The following is a 12,993-nucleotide window of genomic DNA, read 5'->3' as shown; positions in this document are numbered from 1 at the left end:
TCTGTGTCAATGTTTCGTCCACAGTTTTCATCAGATCCTCAAAGGAGACTGGGACTCAAAAGAGATTAAGAGTAACTGCTCTAGGATTGACAGAACTGGACTCCTCTGCCTCAGACCTGCAGCAGGCATGGGGTGGGGGAAAGTCTTGGGTTGCTGGAGGTTAGAGAGCCTGAGCCACGTGAACCTCCACCTCTGTGACCTCCACTGGCTGCGAGGGAGCAGGAGCCAGGATGGGGTTCCTGCTTCTCGGGCTCTGGCCTCACAGATAGAGCCTACAGGTTACTTTTAACACAGGACGCCAGTCCCAGGGCCTGCAGTCAGAGTACAGGCTCTGATGAGTACCATTCAGAACAGGAGATGCTGCTTTTAGAAGGAAATTCCCATGTGGATAGAAAAATGGAAAATAGAATGACACAAATTAGTATGTTTTATAAAAATTTTACAGAAACAGAAATACACAATTGGCTTTAGATCAATGCATTTTCCCACTCTTACTGTCACCAAATTTATGTTAAATAATAAGGCAAAAATCTTTAAATTATTCTCTAGACAATGTTTTAACAAACCGGAGGGTAAGCAGAATTAAAAGAATGTTTTCAAAATAAAGGACCATATTTCAGTTTACAGCACGTGTTACAAAGCATTTTTAATCTCTTTTCTTTTTATCATTCTTTCCCTTTGCCCCAGTACACAGCTATTCTCAAGTCTCTATTACTAGCAAGGACTCTTTTGGGGATCAAACCAAATTCAGGTTCCATGTTTCGGCTGGTAATGGTTACTAAAGAACAACAGGGCTCTCCCTGCAGCCCCTCTAACCCCGCCCCCCCGGAACATGCTCCTCTGCCAGTGGAGGGGAAACCTGCTGTGGAGCCAGGACACACCTCTTCTTTCTAGCTGCTCTGTGAGGATGCCCGGACACAAGCAAGTCTCTCACGGCACTGATGGAAACCTTCCCTCTTCCACCAGACACAAGTGCATTCTTCTCACCAGCATCACACACATGGGCACAAGAACACCAGAGGCAACAGAGACTGGAGAGTTCTTGGTTTTCCGTCTAGATACTGAGGGGTAACTGCCTGGCAGGCAACTGGGGAGCTGGGACGCTGGCTGTAACCTTCCTTCTGACCCACCATTCCAGAAATGTCCAAAAAGCAGATCTCCATCCTTCCAATCAAAAATTAACCATGAAACTTCTTTCAGCACAAATGGGCTTCTTTTGGGCATGTGGGGTAGGTCTGCCCACCCTTCCCATTTGCTTCCTTCTGATGGCAAAAACTTAAATCTGCCTTCAAGTTAGGGGAAAGCTCTATCCTTTCAGAGGAGAGAGAGAGAGAGAGAGTGGTCACCGGCAACTTGAAAAAACTGAAACAGATCTTAAACCAGTGTTCACAAGATTACAGGGCAGCTTCAGCTAGTCTCCGCTCAAATGTCACGACACACAGAAGACTCGCCTGACCTCCTCTCCACAGGCGCCCCCCCCATCACTTTCCATCCTCACGCTGCTTCGTCTTCAAAAGACTTTCCAACAACTGACACACACCCACACACACGCACGCAAAATATACTTCTATTTGTTTAGTGTCATCACATACACCTCCTCCCCAATAAAACATGAGGTCCCCGAGGGCAAGGACTTGTAACAACAGTTTTACTGAGGTATGACTGACATCCAATAAACTGCACATATGAAGTATACAATCTGATAAGTTTTGACACACGTATATACATATGAAACTGTCACCACAGTCACGATGATGAACACATCCACCACTTGCAAACGTTTTCTCCTGACCCTGTGTCACCCTGTCCTCTCCCCCGTCCCCCTGCAGGCAGCAATGGACAGGCTTTCTGCCACGACTGATCTGTTCATACCGTCCAGACTTTTACGTAACTGGACTCACATCGTATGCGTTCTTTGTCTGGTCTCTTTCTCTTAGCAGGATTATTTTCACATCCACTCACATCACTGCCTGTACCAACAGCTCATCCACTTTATTGCTGGGGAATATTCCACCACACAGCCGTACCACAGTTTGCTTACCCACTCACCGGTCCATGGGCATGTGGGTGGCTTCCAGGTTGGGGCTATGGCAAACACAGCTGCTAGGCATCTTTATGCCCAAGTCTTTGTACAGACATAAGATCTGATTTATTTTCCACAAATACCAAGGAATGGAATGGCTGGGCCATAGCAGATGTACATTTAACTGCTTAAGAAACGGTCAAACTGTTCCCCAAAGTACCTGCATCACCTACTGCCGGCAGTGTAGACGAGTTCCTCTTGTCCACATCCTGCCAAACGTGGTTTGGTCAGTCTGTTCAACATTCGACATTCAATATTAGACATTTCAATATTAGATATGTGGTGGTATTTTACTATGTTTTAATTTATATTTCCCTAATGAATAATGATCTTTTTCATGAGTTTACTTCTTCTTTGGTGAAGTGTGTTCAAATACGTGCTCTTTTGTTTCTTGTCATTAAGTTCACAGAGCTCTTTATATACTCTGTGTGCATATCCTTTACCAGATTTGTAATTTGCAAATACTCTTCCAGTTTGTGGCTTTTCCTTTCATCCTCTTAACAGTGTCTTTTCAAGAACATTCTTAAGTTTGATTTATCAGTTTTTCTTTATGGATCATGCTTTTGGCCTCACCTAAGAAATCTTTGCGTAACCTAATACCGCAAAGATTTTCTCCCATGTTTTTTTCTAGATGGCTTTACATCTAGGACTATGATCCATTTTCAGTTAGTTTTGTATATGCTGCAAATTCTTTAAAAAAAAAAATACATGTCCAATTGTTTCAGAACAACTTGTTGAACTGAACTATCTTTGCGCTTTTATTGAAAGTCAATTAACTGCATATGTGTGAGTCTATTTCCAGATTCTCTGTGGGGTTGCACTGATCTCTTCCACCATCTTTATGGGCAAATAAAGATGTTATCTGTCCATAACAAACTGTCTTGATTACTGTGACTTAATAATAAGTCTTACAGTCAGGTAGTGTAGGTCCACCAACTTTGTTTTTTGTCAGAGTTGTTTTGGCCATTCTAAGTCCTTTGAATTCCACATGAATTTTAGAATCAACCTAACAATTTCTACAAAATAGCCCACTAGGATCTTGATTAGAGTTGTGTTGAATTTATACACCAATTTTGAGAGAACTGACATCTTAAAAATATTGAGTCTTCTAAATCATGAACACAGTATATCTAGTTGCATTAGGTTGCCTTTAATTTCTCTCAAAAATATTTTTTTAGTTTTCAGTATAAAGGTCTTTCACATCTTTTGTCAAAAGTATCCCTAAGTACTTCACATTTCTGTTGCTATAACAAATGATATTTTTATTAATTTCCATTTTGGATTGTCTGTTGCTGCTTCATAAAATTAGTTGTTTTTGGATCCTGCAATCTTTTATATATTTATCTTATATCAAGCAACCCATAGGTTAAACTTCTGTAGATTTTTTGTAGATTCTATCTGATTTTCTACATAGGTAATCATGTTGTCCATGAATAAAGACATATTTACTTCTTTCTTTCCAATCTGTAGGCATTTTCTTTCTTTTTCTTGTCGTACCACACTGGCCAGAACCTCTAGTACAATGTTGAACAGAGTGAACAGCTTTGCCTTGGAAACCATTCAGTCTTTCTCCATTCATGTACTAGCCATAAGTTTTCCCTAGATGTCCTTTATCAGGTTGAAGAAGTTTCCTATTCCTAGTTTACTGAGAGTATTTTTGTTTGTTTGCTTGCTTTTTGTTTAAATCAGAAATGGATGTTGGATTTTCTTGAATGCTTTTTTTCTGCATCCATTGAGATAATCATGTGTATATTTCTTTCTTAGTCTGCTAATATGGTAAATTATAGTGACTGATTTTTGAATGTTAAACCAACCTTGTATTCTTGGAATAAACACCACTTGGTAATGATGTGTTGTTTTTTTAATCTACTGTTGGATTTGATTTGTTAAAATTATGTTAAGTATTTTTATATATGGTCATTAAGGACATTTATCTATAGTTTTCTTTTCTTGTACTATCTTTGCCTGCTTTTGGTATTAGGGTAAGCTAGCCTCATAGAATGAATTTGGAAATATTCCCTCACCTTCAATTTTCTGGAAGAATTTCAATAGAATTGATACTATTCTTTACTTAAGTGTTTGGTAGAATTCACTGGTGAAGCCATATGGGTCTGGAGTCATCTTTGCAAGAAGGATTTTAACTACAAATGTAATTTCTTTAATACATAGAAGGCTACGCATGATATCTATTTCTTGTCGGTAATTTGTGTCTTTCAAGAAATTTGTCCATTTCAGCAAAATCGTTGAATTTATCAACATAAAGTTTTTCATAATATTTCCTTATCATCCATTTCATACCCATAAAATCTATAGCCAAGTCACCGCTCTCATTTATGATATTAATAATTTGTCTTGTTGCTTTTCTGTTCAGTTTGATTAGAAGTTTATCAACTTTATTAATCTTCTCAAAAAACCAGCTTTTCCTTTCATCAATCTTCCCTATTATTTTTCTCTTTTTTATTTCATTGACTGCTGCCTCAATCTTTATTATTTCCTTTCTTCTGTTTACATTGGGTTTAATTTGTTCTTCTTTTTCTAGTTTCTTAAGATGGAAGACAAGGTCATGGATCTTAGACCTTTCGTCTTCTCAAATATAGCCATTTGGTACTATAAATTTCCCTTGAAGTATTGTGTTAGCTGTATCACACAGCTAAACATGTTTTGTTTTCATTGTTAGTCGGTTCAAAACACATTCTAGTTTTCCTTTTGATTTCTTCTTTGACCATGGATTATTTAAAATTGTATTTAATTTCCCATACATAGGGATTTTCTGTATATCTTTCTGTTTTGATTTCTAATTTCATTCTCTTTCATTCAATGATAACATGCTTTAAATTATTTGGACCCTTTTAAATTTATAGAAAGTTGCTTTGCCCAAATACAGTATATCATGGTAAATGTTCTGTGTGATCTTGAACAGAATGAGTGTTCTTTGTTGTTGGCTGGTGTTCTATAAATGTCAGTTATATTAAATTGGCTGAGTACTGCTAAAGTCTTCTGTAACCTTAATGATTTTTCTCTCTAATTCTTCTATCAACTATTTGAAGATAGGTATTGAAATGTCCAACTATAATTGTGTACTTGTCTATTTTTCCTTGCAGTTCTATTAGTTTTTGTATTTTGTTTTATTATTATGTGCATAAATGATTAAGATTGTTATGTCCTCTTAATGAACTGACCCCTTTATTATTATGCAGTGATCCTCCTTATCCCTAGTAATGTTACTTGCTTTAAAATCTACTTCATATGATATCAATATAGCCACTCTAGTTTTCTTTTATTAGTTTGAGCATGGCATATCATTTCTTATCCTTTTATTTTTATCTACTTGTATTTTACATTTAAAGTGGGCTTCTTGTAGGCAGCATATAGGTGGTTCTTGTTTTTTATCCAGTCTGATAATCTCTGTCTTTTAATTGTGGTGTTTAGATCCTTTACATTTAATGTGATTATTGATATGGTTGAGATTAAATCTACCGTCTTGCTATTTGTTTTATACTTATCTCATCTGGGACTTTGTTTTGCATTAATGCTCTATCTCCAATTGCTACAACACTGCTTGCCACATAGTAGCACTCAATAATATTTGCTGAATAAATGAATACATGATTCAATCTGGAGCTGAAGTGGGGTGTCAGAGAGCATTTGGTCTACCATTTTAGAGAACAGGAAATTGAAGCTATAATTGGTAAAATGACTTGCTAAAGATGAAACAGCAACTGAAGCAGCAAAAAGCTAGGTCTGCTGATCCCAAGCTCTTTCTAGTACAGCACTTACAGTATGAAGACTTTGCATGAAAACTGCTTTTGCCTTTGATTGCTCCCCCACACATTAGTCAAAGTCAAGATATTCATGCTGAAGGACATTATTTCCTCCCGAACCCCCCTCACACACAGAAGCAGAAGACAACACAGTGAAATATAAACATCTATACAGGGAAGAAAAAACCCTAACTTCTGCAGATGGGGAAAGGTATGGCAGAGGACTTGCAAAAAACTGCTACAGCATCTGAACAGAAGCAAACCCACGGGAATCATCAGGAAGGCCCAGACCTTGGATTTCATTAAAGATTTCCATAATATATACTTACTTTAAACAACAATTGAACAAATTTTAAATATTTAATTATTATGGGCTGAAGTTTGCCCACTCCCCCACCCCCTAAATTCATATGTCGAAGTCCTAACCCCCTTGTGACTATATTTGGAGACAGGGCCTTTAAAGAGGTGATTACATTAAAATGAGGTGTTAGTGTAGGCCTTAATCCAACCTGATTCGTGTCCTTATAAGAGGAGGAAATTTGGACACACAAAGGGACACCAGGGGCACACACACACACAAAAGACCATGTGAGGACACAGCAAAAAGGCAGCCACCAGCAAGCAAGGAGAGAGGCTTCAGAAGAAACCAACCCCGCCAGCACCTTGATCTTGGACTCCCAGCCTCCAGAACTGTGGAAAAATAGATTTCTGTTTTCTAAGTCACTCAGTCTGTGGTATTTTGTTAGGGCAGCCCTAGCAGACTAACACATTAATTTTCTATTTTGACTTTAAACCAATATCATCTTAATTTCTTCTTTTTTTCTCTCTGGACACATCTCTCAAAACACCTGCATCAACTGACACAATGTTAACTCTCATTTAGAAACACTCAAGTACTGACTGCAGTCAGAAGTACTCTACTGTAAATCTCAGCTACTTTTATATGTTAAACTCAATGGATGACCACAGTGTCATTAACTGCAAACCTCAGGGTTTCAGTAAGAACCTGCTGAAACAATCCACTCTTGATCCCTCCTCCAGCTGACTTCATAGGCACTGTTCAGCATCAGCAGTGTGGCAGCCACTAATCACTGTTTCTGATTAGAAATGTTCAAGAACATGGGCAAGAGTTAAATGAGTATGTAAACTGGGAACAAATGAGGTACATAGTCAATTTCCAACTTAGAAGCCAGTTTTGTTATGAAAGGCTGCATGTAAGCTGGAGAAAACGTGAGACTTATTTACACAGACAAAAAACAAAAACAAACAAACAAAAAACTATATAATGTGAGTAGCTTCCCAGGCAGTAACATTAAAGTCTATTAAACCTAAAATACAGAAAAAAAAGCAAAATTAATAAAGCTCCCAAGCAATATTTATAATATTTTACAGAGAAATTCATATTATATTTCTATGAAGGTGACCAAGAACCTGTCTCCTTCTGCCCAAGTTCCTGCAATGACAGCTACTCTCGTATTATCATATCAGACCAACCCCTAGAAAAAATCCAGTGAGAAGAGAGCGCCTGGGGGGTGGAAGAGCTTTTGGTGAGAAGGAAAGAAGGAGAGATAGGGGCTTTAAAAGCTGAGGAGGAAAGGGTGAAGCTCAATTTGAGGGAAGAGAGGCAAAGAAACCCCTGGGAGAGAGAGCCTGCCTTTACTGGGAGCCCCATCCATGCCCAGGCATGTGCTAGTTAACTAGCGGGACTTTAACAAAGGATTCAGAAGGTGGGAGCTAAGTTTTGAAGGCTCCGGCTCCAAAAAAGGTACAAGAATGGACAGCGGGCGTAAGAGGTTCTAAACACACATGCACCTTTCCTAAGTCAGTGTACATCCAAGTGTCTCCTTGTAGATGGACGCTGGACAGCTGAAGAGCAGAATCGTAAAATGCGAAGAAATAACACGCAGCACACTACCTGCGAAACTCAGTGAAATAGGACTTTAGATGATCTGAGATACTCTATTCGTTAAGAACAAAGAAGTGAGTTTTCAGTATCTCTTCTTTTCAATGCATTTGAATTAAATTATAAAATATTTGCATTGAAAAGAATCTTATAGATCTAATCCAATCCCCTCATTGTAAAATGAAAAAACTGAGGCCCCAAATTTTCATACGAGTCAAAGTTATCCAAGAGCATCATAATATGAATAAAATTCCAATCATTTTAATCTAACCCTGAGTGCAGGCTCCATAAAAGGTTCTTCATTCTTAAAGCCCGGGTTAGGTATCCTTTGAGATACTCTTACCAGCTCTGGAACAGAGCACTCATCACACAGAAATGTAAATGGTCTGCTTATTTATCTGTCTCCTCCACTACACTGTGAGCACTCGAGGACAGGGAGCTTGTCTTATTTATCTTTGCATGCCCAGCCCTTAGTCTAATACTTCATAAAAGTAGATGAGCAGTAAATGTGAATAAACACTGGAAAATATTCTTTGGTCTTTCAGCTACTGATGCCAATTCAACACCAAAAGGCAATGAAAATTATACATTTCCTAAAACAGTCTGAGTTTGCTACTGAGAACTGGGACATGTGGGGAAGGGAACAGCCTTGAATTATCTTGCTGGTATGCACTGAACTAACCACAACACTCACTGGTAATCCACAGTGTTTAAATAAGCTCTCACTTACACAAACTCTTCAGAATGTTGCACAAATGTGAATCTATGGGATACTTCTTTGCATGAATAGAAAACATTACTGTATCACCAGAAAAAAAAGGTTTATATTTGGCATGCAATAATGCATAGCTAAGAACAAATACTAAGCTTTGCTTTTAGCCTAAAGGTGAGCCCCAGTCTATACCATGCAGGCTAAAACTTGGATGAGAAACCTCTAGTCTTAACTGCCATGAAGAACCAGAGGACAGAGTCTGGATTAGGCATAGCAGTTTTAAAGTGAGGGGGTGGGAAATCTGACAAAACAGAAAGCTGAAGAGAGAGAACCCCAAATTCTGAATATAATGCCTGCCCCAATCTCTGGCTGACTCCCGAACCAAGCGTGCACGGGGCAGACTCGAGCCCCGAGGGAAGTCTAAATAATCTGACCTGAAACTTTTAACTGCCACCCACTGGAGTGGAGACAGGGCTGCAGTTTGAGTTCAGCCATGATAAACTACCTACTAAAACAAAAAAAATCAATATTTTTTGTTGCAATCCAACAGAATTCAGAGGCACTACCACATATCAGTCACAATGTCCAGGATATAATCTGAAATGACTCAACGTAACAAGAAACAAGAGAAGATGGCCCAGACACTAGAAGAGGACAGTCAATGGAGACTGCTGCTGAGACGACCTGTTGTTGGAATCAGCAGACAGGATTTTAAGGCAACTTTTAGAATATGCTCAATGATGATAAGTAAAACATGCTCATAATGAATCAAGAGAGAGGAAATCTAATCAGAAAAATGGAAACAAAAAAAAGAGACTCAAATGGAAAATGTAAATGGGAAAATATAATATTTGAAGTTAGAAATTCACTGTATGGGCTTTACAGATTAAAGATTACATGAGTCAGTAAACCTAAAGATTTATCAGCAGGCATTATCCCCTCTGAAGAGTATAGGAAAGAAAATAGAAAAAAATGAACAGAACTTCAAAGATCCGTGGGACAATATCAAAAGGTCTAACGTGTAACTGAATCACAAAAAGAGAAGACACAGACAATAAGACAGAAAATATATTTCAAGACACCTAAAAATTTTCCAAAGTTAGTGAAAGATTCAAAAAGCTCAGAGAATTCCAAGTAGAATAAATATCAAGGAAACCTCACTTATGCACATTGTAGTCAAAGGCTAAAACCAAAGCCTACCAGTCAGGGTCAAGTAGAGAAGCAGAACGCGCGTGTGTGTGTGTGTGTGTCTGTGTGTGTGTGTCTGTGTGTGTGTCTGTGTGTGTGTGTGTCTGTGTGTGTGTGTGTCTGTGTGTGTGTCTGTGTGTGTGTGTCTGTGTGTGTGTGTGTGTGTGTGCAGTGATTACGGGATCTGAACTTACTCAGCTGTGGGAGCCACTTAGGCAGTCTCTGGAAGGCTGCTGCCGTCTTCACCTTCAATGCTGGAGCCCGGCACCCACTGGGCAGGAAGGTGGGAAGGGAAGACGCAGGTAAAGCGGGGAGAAGAATAAAATGGAACCCAGACGCCCGAGCTGGAGCCCCCAAGCACAGCCTGAGACCTATGTCATTTCTTATGATCTCTGACCTCGGTGGTGTAGGTGTCGGGGGCAAGCTAGGGCCGTCTGTCACAGATCTAACCACACACCCCGGCCCAACAGTGGGAAGAGCTAAAAGAGGATCCAGAGGAGGATGGAGTGAATGCAGGCCTCAGGCCAATGAGGTGAGCTCAGACAAGCTACAACGCAAGGAGCTATGGAACAGCGGCTGCTTCCCTTCTGTCCTCCGAATCTCTCTCCGGAATCTCATCTGGCAAAGGGACTTCCGGGAAATGTAGCTCAGCCCAGGGAATGTCACATATTCTAAAGCCACCGCACAAACAAAAGTATCTTGAAAGCAGCCAGTGAGATGTAACACATAATTTACAAGGGAACAAATAATTGAATAAGCACCCACTAAGCTATAACTCACAATTTTATATTCAGTGAAAATATCCTTCAAGAACGAAGGCAAAATAAAGACATAATCAGATAAAAGAAAACAAATTCCTTGCCAGACAATTTGCACTACAAGAAATGATAATGGGAATTCTTTAGGCTAAATGATACCAGAAAGAAACCTGGATCTTCAAGAAGGAATGAAGAGCCGAAAGTTCTGGAATTAGTGGTGATGGCTGCTCAACTGTGAATGGACTAAAACCCACTGAAGTGTATACTTTAAAGGGTGCATTCTACCTCAGTAAAAAAAACAAGTTAATTTAAAAAAAGAATGAAAAGCATTTGAAATGGTAAACATGTAGAAGAATAATACATACTAAAAGTTCTATCTTAGAATCTGGGATAGAGATAGAGATGAATCATCAAGTAGGAACACGGAAGTTTCATGAATGAAGTGAAAGGCTTCAGATAGTAAGGTATGGAAGATTCACGTAGGCCCTTTCAGAAGAGGCATTATTTCATTTATGTCTCTCTCTGTTCCTTGCACTTAAGTAACAGAATACTACTCATTTAAACAGCTGCCATTCCACTGAAGTGAGTATCAACCAACTGAGCAAAATAACCTACCAAGTACCTAAATCTCTCTCTAAAAGCAAGTTTTCTCTTCTTTTCTGAAGGAAATCTCTGGAAAATAAGTACAAATGTAATAAGTATAAGATTGAACTCAAAAAGAGTCAAAGATTTCAAATCAATCTTCCCTGGATACTTCCTGGTCTTTGCTGTTTTATATTATTTCTTTTCCTTACAAAGAATAAAGCTTTGGCAGTCTGCATAAAAACGCGCTCTGAAATCTTCAGCCTCAGCTGGGCCCTCAAGCACTATCTGGTCCCTCTTTACTCGTCCCTAGTTAGGTTTCTCTCCAGTTCCCTCTCCTCTCCCAACATAAGACAGTCATCTTCCTCAGGCTTCTAACAAGGACCATACACATCCTTCTCACTCTAAGAAGGCAGGATTCCTGCAACAAAGAAAGCAGGGTCTTCAGGCAGAAATGACCCCAACTTCCTGACCAAATGTTTATGAACAAGTCTGCTTCGGGGGGCATTTCTATCTCTTTCCAGTCGATGTCACTACAGAGGTGCTCCACCTCGTCTGTACAGGCTAATCCCTTTAGCCATGCTTCTTAGATCTTGCTTTTTTCTTTTTTTTTTTTGTGAGGGGGACTAGCCCTGAGCTAACATCTGATGCCAATTCTCCCCTTTTTTCTTGAGGAAGAGTGGCCCTGCGCTAACATCTGTGCCCATCTTCCTCTACTTTATATGGGATGCTGCCACAGCATGGCTTACCAAGCGGTGCGTCGGTGCATGCCCGGGATCCAAACCTGCGAACCCCGGGCCGCTGCAGCGGAGCGTGCGCACTTAACCGCTTGTGCCACCGGGCCAGCCCCTTGCTTTCTTCTTATATCTTACTTTTTTCTATATTTACTAATCTTACAGCTTACTATCTATATATTGTACCTTACTGTCTATATATTTTCATCTTAAATCTTACTTTGTTCTATATATCTCCACTTTCAGAATCCTTATGGGAGCTTCCCCCTAAGCACGTAAGCAAAACAAAAACACATAATCCATTCTGTAGGCTGGGTTCCCTTTAGCTATCGCTTCCTCTTTCTTCATTCTTCAGTCTTCCTATCCTACTTCTTCCTGAGCAGCCTATGCTTCGTGTTTGCATTTCTTTCACCTTCCACATGACCTAAAAAATTAAAAAGCAATGATTTCAAGCATAAAGAATAGAAAATAATATTTAAAAAACTCTAGACCTAACGGATGCTAACATTTTGTCATATACACTTTCAAACTTTTGTTTTTTAAGCTCTAAAACATAGAGATGCAGGTAAATACCCATCACTTTCCCTTCACTAATATTCAACCATTTTTAACTTACAAGAATGACAATTACATATGATTCAAGCAAAAAAACTAGAGTTACTTTGGATCATCTGCATGCAGGTTTTTATACTTTTTTCCCCGCATACAGGCAGTCATAGTTTTCTTTAGTTCATTTTCAGTTTCTACAATAATGGTATCATTCCCTAAACATCCTTTGTAACTTGCTTTTTATATTTATATATTTTTGATATTTATCAACATTGACACTTATAAGTCCAAGTTATTCATTTTTTATTCAGTACTGTATTCCACGGTAAGAATAAGACAAAATTTAATTGTTATATATTCCCCCATTAAACATCTGTTATTTTTTTCCTTTAAAAATCATATACCCCTTATTTCTTTTTCTTATCTTATTGTGCTGGCTAGAATCCATGATAAAAACTACCTAGAAGGTGATATTGATAAACATCCTTAACTTGTTCTCACATTTAAAGAAAATATTTGTAATATCCAACCAGTAAGTATAATATTTGTAGAAAAGTTTTTGATAAAAACGTACATATTAAAAGAAGGTTCCTTTTACTTCTAGGTTACTAAAAGTGTTTTTAATATATTTTAAAAATCATGAATGATTTCTACTTTCATTTTCATGAAAAGTTTTTCTATAGAGATTGAGATGATCGGGTGGATTCCTCAATCTCTAAATGT

The 12,993-nt window shown here is 38.7% G+C and overlaps 1 protein-coding gene across 2 annotated transcripts in view; it reads right to left on the bottom strand.

Moving 5' to 3' along the window:
• The window catches only part of AKT3 (AKT serine/threonine kinase 3), a 322,405-nt gene that overhangs the window by 10,852 nt on the left and 298,560 nt on the right, over positions 1-12,993 (bottom strand). The gene's annotated exons all lie outside the window — the stretch shown is intronic.

Source organism: Diceros bicornis, chromosome 38, assembly GCF_020826845.1.
Source record: "Diceros bicornis minor isolate mBicDic1 chromosome 38, mDicBic1.mat.cur, whole genome shotgun sequence".
NCBI classification, from domain to species: Eukaryota; Metazoa; Chordata; class Mammalia; order Perissodactyla; family Rhinocerotidae; genus Diceros; species Diceros bicornis.
The sequence above is the reverse complement of the archived record's forward strand: the minus strand, read 5'-3'. Positions and strand labels throughout refer to the sequence as shown.